General features: G+C 40.1%; 1 long non-coding RNA gene across 1 annotated transcript; it reads right to left on the bottom strand.

Moving 5' to 3' along the window:
* Nucleotides 1-635: 635 nt before the first annotated feature.
* LOC123152284 (uncharacterized) lies at nt 636-2,696 on the bottom strand. Its single transcript, XR_006476091.1, has 2 exons — nt 1,823-2,696; nt 636-1,581 (listed from the first exon to the last, which is right to left on the bottom strand). It is a non-coding gene; the product is annotated as an uncharacterized lncRNA (long non-coding RNA).
* Nucleotides 2,697-9,074: the final 6,378 nt, after the last annotated feature.

The raw sequence follows: 9,074 nt of genomic DNA on the forward strand, positions 1-9,074 counted from the left end.
AATTGTCATTTTACAAACATAAGATTTTGATATAGTTACACCTAATTCAAGATCGATTAATGCTACTGCAAATCAGGCACCGAGATCTCATGTGAAATATAAATATATTATACAGAAATTGCATAAAGCAATCGAGCCCACTTAAAATTGTTATCTAACTTAAATAACTGTGATGTATAATTAATAGAGATAAATTTGTATTTTGATCATCCGTATAAGCGCTACCATATTCAAAAAGATTTGGATAGAAATGTAGCAACTATGTTATATTGATATCTTTATGTGCTCCCTCCTAATTGTATTTACCTCGTGGTTAGTGATTACCAAAAATGTGAGAGGTTCCAATTGCCTCTGCAAACAACTTGGAAACAAATAAAACAAAGAAACATTTTTTTTGAAGAATATTAAATTATATATCCTTTAGTGTTTACTCGAACCCGACGCACCAAATTACTCTTATATGTAGTAAATAAAATATAAGATCATAGTACTTTCAATTATTAAATTATAGATAGTAACTTGACGTGGTAGTTCAGATATATGTAGTAATCAGTAGGTTAGTACATAACTAAGTAATTAAATACCTAAACATCACCTCTGTTCTAATCCTTCCGCAGTTGTCGAGATAGGCAATATACATCATATGTATTAACATTAATAAAAAATGAACTTGACCCGAGTACATTATTTAGATGAATAGCAAGCACTAAAAATTGCATCAAACACTCTGTTTTATTATCATCACGAACTGAGAAATAAACATCATCCTGCTGCTTGCAGACCATATTTACCTTCCTTGCTGCCTGCGATCAATCACAACAACATAATTAAACATGGGCTGCTCCTCTCCTGCTTGCATGCATTCTTATTTACGTACTTCAAATTGAAATATTGAATCACTGCTTTGAATTCAACTGAAACCTTGTCGAAGTGTGATTTTCTTCATAGGCAAGTTCCGCATTAACCCAATTGACTTCTTATATATGCAACAGGACTACTCTGTGACTACAACGTTGCCATTGCTCGATGTTTCCTTTTCCCCTCAGTTGCATGCTTACCGCTGCACATCGTCCAGGCTGGTGGTGTGCCAATGAAGTTCAGGTATACCTCATTAGCCAGCTTCTTATTCCCGTGTATAGGAGGATGACTTTATCTCAAAGAGAAACAAAGGCTTTGGAAAGATCGTTAGTCGGCGGCCCGTCTGCTCTCCTTGCTTTCTTCGTGTAGCGCTTGCTTGCAATTTCCATTGTCCTACTTTTTCACTTCGATCTACATGGCTTACCTCCGATGGACCTTGCTGTGACCTAGTCGATCTAATCACTGTGATTATGAAAATCCAATGAAAAATCACAAAAGGTAGGAAATAGAAAGCCGGTGACATTGAGTGGAGACGCAAACAGACCTGGGTATTAATCGCAACTTTAAACAGACGTTAATCATTACAGCAGGAATCTTGTGATGGTAGGAAGTCATAAGCTAGGTAATCAGCTGGATCGGTGGCACAACTTCCATGTGGTATTGCATGCCTTCGCGGCGGCGGCGTACTACAGCCATGCTGTACGGGAGAAGAACAATCGATACCTATGTTGGCCATATGCGTGAGGAAAAAAGTGGCAGCCCAATATGCGTGTACAGAGATGAAGCAACAGTTCATGGAATCATGATATATGAACTTTGGTCTTTTGCTATTACACTTCAATTAGTGCCACAATTTGCGGCGTCCGTTTCAGAATACACATGTTAATATATCTCCAAATGAAACACTATTATAAAAAAATATGTGAAAAGAGAACAAAGAAAATGCATCGTGCTGGTATAGTACCTGCTACATGGAGTTGTACAACATGCTTGGGGTGTGAAAGGAATCCATGCACGCAATGAGCAGAGGAAACTGAAAAGAAAAAATACAGAGGAAATTTAGAAAGAAATAGTCAGATTATCCATGAACTGCCTGCCGCTGTTGGCCAGCCCCAACACGTACAGACGTACTCCAGGAGCTGCTGGTATTTGCTTCTGAATAAACATGTTAATAGATCTCCAGATGATACACTATTATAAAAAATATGTGCAAAGAGAACTAAACAAAATGCACTGTACTCGTTAGTACCTACATGGAGTTGTAGAGCATGCTTGGGGAAAGGAATCCATACACGCACTTTGCAGAGGAAACTCAAAAAGGAAAAAAAATACAGTGAAGATTTAGGAAGATGTAGTCAGCTTCCACGAATTGCCTGCCGCTCTTGGCCGGCCCTCGCATGTACTCCACGATCAGCACGCTGATCATGACGACGGTGATTCCAAAGTTACACGACGGAGGAGGTATCCTTGCCGTGGAGCCACTTGAGGCACTCCTCGCCTCCCTGCTCCTTACACAGATTCAGGCTACCCGTAGTACTCGTCGAGCATGGCACGAATAAAGGTGAGCGCGGCAGACCGTGTAGACCTCAAGAGCACTTCCCTGGTCTCCCCCACCTCATCCCCTTCGATGAGGTCGCAGAAGTTGTTGAGGATCACAACCGCCATGCGCTCCGTCTCCTTGATGGCGTACGTCAAGATGAACTCATCCTTGTACATGCTGTGTATGAAGCTTGGGAACCCGTGAGCGGGCCTCGTCCCTGAGATCACGCCATTGAGATTGAGCTTGGCAAGGAGGTTGGTGGAGGGCCGTGGAATATACGGCTGGTAATTTAAAGTAGGATAGATTAGTTAGGATAGCTCGCTTGGTGCAAAATAAGAGTTTGTGGATATTACGTTGGGCACCTCAAAGGCACCGTACTAAATCTGGTTGTGGACGATCAGTATTTTTAGGATAGCTTATTAGTTAGGATCGCTCGGGGTAATTAAATCTCGACCGTTATAAATTGATTGCAACAGATGGACGATAAGTATTTTTTTCTAATTTCTATTATTTTGTGGGATTTTTTTATTGACTGGAAAATTCAGAAGATAGATCTACACCGTAATAATTTGGCCCCACCAGATAAACGGCTAGTAATTACTGATTAACATGGGAATTTCTTGGAAGTCCCTAATTAGTATAGGTATATATATATATATATATATATATAGAGAGAGAGAGAGAGAGAGAGAGAGAAGATAGATCTACACCGTAATAATTTGGTCCCACCAGATAAACGGCTAGTAATTACTGATTAACATGGGAATTTCTTGGAAGTCCCTAATTAGTATAGGTATATAGAGAAGATAGATCTACACCGTAATAATTTGGTCCCACCAGATAAACGGCTAGTAATTACTGATTAACATGGGAATTTCTTGGAAGTCCCTAATTAGTATAGGTATAGATAGATAGATAGATAGATAGATAGATAGCAGGCCCGTACCAGGCACCTGTGCAGGGTGTGCGCCTGTACAGGGCCCCCAAATCAGTGGGGCCCCCAAATCAGTGAGATTATTAGTGAAGTAGTGGACTAATTTGCAGGTAGTATTAGGTTAGGTATAAGCATCGACAGTTTCTAATCTCAAGGCAGTGAATTAACTCAGCCAACTAATACTACATGGGAACTTGAACGAATTAATTTTCCATCCTCTCCCCACGCATGGATCCTTTTTCTCTCCTTTTATGAGATTCTCACGCATGGCTCTCTATCTCTTCATCTTCGGCTTCTTTGGAGTTAGGGACAATGGCCCCTTCTACTCCTCATCAATCTTCACTCCTTGATCCAGATTTTAGTCCATAATCCTCATCAATCTTCACTCCTTGATCCGGATTTTAGTCCATAATCCTCATCAACCTTCACTCCTTGTTAAGGTTCCATCCAATCCCTCATCTGTTAATTCTTTGCGATTTCCCCAAGATAATCCATTGCAATGAGCATCCAATAGGTAAAGTTCCACTCCCAATCCCTTCTACTAGTTCTGTGCAATTTACCCAAATAACCCATTGCAGTGAACAGCGAATAGGTACTGTTCCACTCTCGGTCCTCCTTTATTTATTTGGTGTTATGTTCTTCTCAAATCTCAAATTGGTAGGGCTGCATATCAGTGTTTCTCTCGACAGCTTAGCTGTTTGTTGCCAGCCTACAACTTGTGTGGATCAGCATCAACTGTAGCCTGCGATTGGAAGCTAAGGTTTTTTCATTTCCTTTTATCTCTATGCTCAGTTCTTAAGTGTTGATGTATGTCTCTTAGTTTTAGTTTCTGCAGCGCCTTCAGTTTTAGGAAGCTTTTTTTGGGGGGCAATTCAGATGAGGAAGTATGAGTCATGACATGGAGAACGTAAGAAAATGTGAAAAATGCAAAGGGCCCATAATTTGATTTGGCACCGGGCCTTCATTTTCTCAAGTACGGCCCTGATAGATAGATAGATAGATAGATAGATAGATAGATAGATATAGATAGATAGATAGATAGATATAGATAGATAGATAGATGTAGGTGTGTGCACAATATTCAATCGATAGGTAGCGCTGGTCAGCCACCAGCCACACAAATCTCAGTGGTGGCCTTACTTTTGATGCATATATAAACACGCGCTAGAGAACAAGCGATGTTGCATAGTAGTACTAATCATAGCTTAATTCCATGGAATAATCGACCGTATGTCTGTCTCTTGGATCTTAACTTGCCCCTTGGAGGCCACGACGATACACCTCACATGCTAATTGCATGTTGCACACAGCTGGAGTAGTATCTTGCCATGCACCCATTGGATCGATGGCATCACGAGAATGGTCAGGTTTGTTTCACGCGAGGTAACCTAACATGCATGCATGCATGCTGGATGGTAGCTGTAGGAACGGACGGCGGAGGACGGTGCACGGCTGTTATAGCGTTGATAATTAAGTAACTCAGGAGGAGGAGGATGCATGCTACGAACATGGATGGATGGATGATGCCTACAGCAACGACAGAGGGAGATTTGTGCGTGATACCCTGTTGTCGGTATCAGTGCAACTATGCAGCAAACTCTTCTTTCTCTTCTGCTCCGGTGAAAATGAACAAAACTGATCCTTTTTCAAAACTTGAACACAAAATGGCCCTAGTCTAAAAATATTTCATAGAATGGCCGTTTTGCATGACGCCCCCGTGCTATTTGGCATGGCATCCTAGCCCGGGGCACCATGCTACATGTCACAACCATGGCGCCCTAGGCCAGGGCGTCGTGCTGTCTAGTATGGCGCCCCGGCCCTGAGAGTCATGCAAAAAAGGGCCATTTTGTAAAATATTTTCAGACTGGGGTCATTTCATGTTGAAGTTTCAGAAAAGGGCCAATTTTGTGCATTTTCACCCTGCTCCCTATCATCGACTCGTCCCAGTCAAGATGGCGTCAAAAGGTTTCTCCCTTGGCCTCTGCAGCGAAATAGTATTTCCACACCTTCCACGCGTGTTGTGGAAGCGATTGCTCGCCCTTGGCTTTTTGTGATGACTGCTTAGCCAATACGGGCAAAATGCTGCTTATCTGCACCGATTTTTAGAGGTTGCATGAAAAAAGCGGACCAGTCTAAGTAGAGCCTGATTGAGGAGATACATGACAAAATACAATGTTCACATGTTATTTGGTTCCATGCATATGGGTTGCCTGCATCACGAAAGCAATATCCCTGCAGTGTTTGATTGCATACATGCATCATGATTAGGAGTTAACAATTACACTTGAACAAAGGGGTTATGGTAGAACGCACACGTGCCAACACACCCACACGTTCTCATGAACAACACATGCACACGTTCACATGAACAACACGCACACACACACACACACACACACACACACACACACACACACACACACACACACATTCACGTGAACAACACACACACACGCACACGTGACATCACTCCCACAAGTTTGAAGAACCGTTGTACAGTACACTGGAGAGATTAGAAGGGACTAGTAAGATGTATACATATTCGTCTATGACCATTGAAATAGAATACATACAACACAAAGTTGTGCAAAACAGAGAGATGAAGCTACTAGTCAAAGAAAAATTCAAACGGTTGACCGTGCGCGATGATTTTTTCGAAATTCATCCAAAATAGCTTCAAACATAAACACAAGATGAAAACATTTACCGTCAGTGAAATCACAAACCAATTGCATGAATGGAACCACAACGTCGATGTGCATCCTTTTCGTGTACAACTTATCTCGAATTGAAGCATAGTTGTCTAGATTTGAAGAAACTAGTGACTGAGATTAGGGGTGAAGAATATTATGAGGGTGACATTCACATTACACTATACTAGTCACATGTAAATATACTCGTCTATGATTTGTGAAACAGAAAATGCACGACACGAAAGTAGTGTCAAACAGTGAGGTGAAGCTACTCAAAGGGAACTTCAAATGGTCAACCGTGTGTCACGGATTTGTTAATTTGTTTTTCCTAAAAAGGCTGCAAATCTGAACATGAAATTCAACATATAGAGTGAACAAAACTATGATCCGATCGGGTGACTGACATCAGAACATCGAGGTGCATATTTTTCGTGTCAACTTATGTCGAATCGAAGCAGGGTTGTGTAGAAGGGATGAAGGAGATTAAGGAGGTGATTAGAGGAAACATACCTACACGTACCGGCAGAGCGACTCACCTGCGCTCGAGATTAACGCTCGGGGTTGGCTCTCTGGAAATGGTCGACTCGGCCGTTCTGAGCGAATGTATTTGCATTTAACCAAATAGCCCAATACCGAGCATAGCTGCATTTAGCGGGCCTGGCTGAGGGTTATGTAGGTCACCAAATGTGTCCTTGTAAACTAGGCATGTCATGCCGTCGCTGACTTGCTGTAGTCAACCGGACGAAGAGTGGAGGGGTCTGTTCATAGATTCACCTTTTCTGTTTTCACTTTCTAGTTTTGTTTTCTGTTTCTTTTACCCCTTATTCTATTTTCACAAACATTTTTAGAATTATGAATGCTTTACAAATCTTGTATCTTTTTAGTTTTTTCGAAATTCATGGACAATTTTTTATACTACATGATCAGGTTTAAATTTTACAACAATTTTTCAAATAGACAAACATTTTGCAATTCCAGTTTAGAAATTTCGTAATTAATTTTTAACACATGATGGACATTGCTCAACATGGTGGTCATTTATTCACTACACAACAAACACTTCTTTATAAAATATTTACCTTTTCAAAAAATGTTGGTTTAAACACTCGGTGAACATTAGGTTTTTTACATGATTTTTGTTTTTCATATCCTTGGTGATAATTATTCAAATATTTTTTTAAAAGACATAGTGAACCTTTTCTTAATATACAATGAATAAATTTAAAATATATGATGAACACTTTTTCAGAAAAGTAAATATTATTACAAAATTTGTTCACAGAATTTTCTAAAGTTTTCATGCAACTAGAAAATTTTGCAACTGGAAAATTTTGTTCACATGTGTTGTAAAAAATCAAATAATTCACATTTGTTCACATCTAATTTAAAAAATATTCACATTTGTTGAGAAAAATTAAGTGACAAAGCAAAGGGAACAAAACCAAAAGAGAAAACGGTACGAGTCAGTTACCCACGGCATGGGCCGACGGCCTCATCAGCTTGTTTGTTTGTTTCTTGAGAATATTGTGTCTTGCTTATTGCAAGATCGAGCAGCCACCCTCTTACTGGGGTTGACCAAAAGCGCCCCCTGTGCAGTTTTTGGATAATTTTTTAAACTACATGATTATATAATTTTGAGAAATATTTTTAAATATATAATATTTTTGTAATTTGTGAATTTTTAAAATTGGCAAATTATTTGTTAACACAAGATGAACAATTCTCAACATGGTGCACATCTATTTACTACACAGTGAACGTTTTTTTATAGAGTGTTTCTTTTCGCAAATAATGTTTGTTTAAATACTCGATGATTATTAGTTATGTACAAGTACATGATTTTTATTTTTCATATACTCAATGAATATTATTCAAATATGTGGCGAGCGTTTTACATCACCCGATGAATATTTTAAAATACATGGTGACCTTTTAGTTAATGAACATTAGACAAATTTCATATATATGATGGACAGTTTTTTTGAAAAAGTGAATACAATATCAAAAAGAATTCATGCAATTTTCAAAGTGTTAATGCAACTGGAAAAATATGTTCACATATGTAATGAAAACATCTTCTGTTTGTAAAAACATATTAAGGCATGTTTCAAAAATATATTCATATGATTAAAATATTTTTATTTATCATGGAAAAAATGAAGTTAAAAAACGAATGGATCAAAACCGAAAAATAGATCGCCAAGAGTCGGTAAAAATGACCCGCAAAGAAAAATGTAAGCCACCACATGTGCCACCAGCCTAAGAATTGTCTCATGTTCGTTTGCTCGCTGAGCGTGAAATAGGGGGCCTGATCCCATATACGGTAACTCAGTTTCCTTTTCTAGAAAATATAGCGTGAGTGCTATGTATCGCCTGGACCGGCCAAAAGAGGATGGCTATGTTTGTTTGTAAGGAAGTGTGTGGTATTGGCAGTGTTGGAATTGGTAGCCGTATAGATGACAGCACTATTGGCCAAGCTGCACGTGGAACGAAGATGCCGGATTGATACTTGCTTCCTACGCGAGAAGTTAAAGATGGAGGCCACTCCATATCAACAATCCCATTGGCCCCTCCATCATGGTTGAGAAGCTCATGGTGCACGGCGAGGGCGGGCTGTCCTCCTTTGACGATGACCCAAAGTCGACGTCAAGAAGGTTTCGACCACGACAGCGCCCGGATATGAACCGCCATTGCCAGCAATGTCAACCTCGTCGTCGCCACCATTCGCCATAGCTTCGCGCATAGAAGAAAAAAAAGGGGAAAACGAGGGAGTGAAACTAAAATAAGGAAGGAGTGAGCTTAACGAGACGGAGGGTAACTGTTGTCTGCCCGTGGCCGTTTGTCCGCGCTACGTGGCTCTGACATGTGGGCTAGGATTGTCAGTTTTCCTATTAGTCGCGGCTCACAGTTGGTTTAGTACGTTGTGTTATCCACTTGCCACAGGAAGTGGTGGTCTTTTGTGGGTTTTCGCAAAATCGATGGTTTTGAAGTACCATAGACACAAGTGTGGTGGTTTTCAACAATTTACTCTTAAAAAAGTGACCAGACA

This window comes from Triticum aestivum, chromosome 7A, assembly GCF_018294505.1.
Source record: "Triticum aestivum cultivar Chinese Spring chromosome 7A, IWGSC CS RefSeq v2.1, whole genome shotgun sequence".
Classification (NCBI taxonomy): domain Eukaryota; kingdom Viridiplantae; phylum Streptophyta; class Magnoliopsida; order Poales; family Poaceae; genus Triticum; species Triticum aestivum.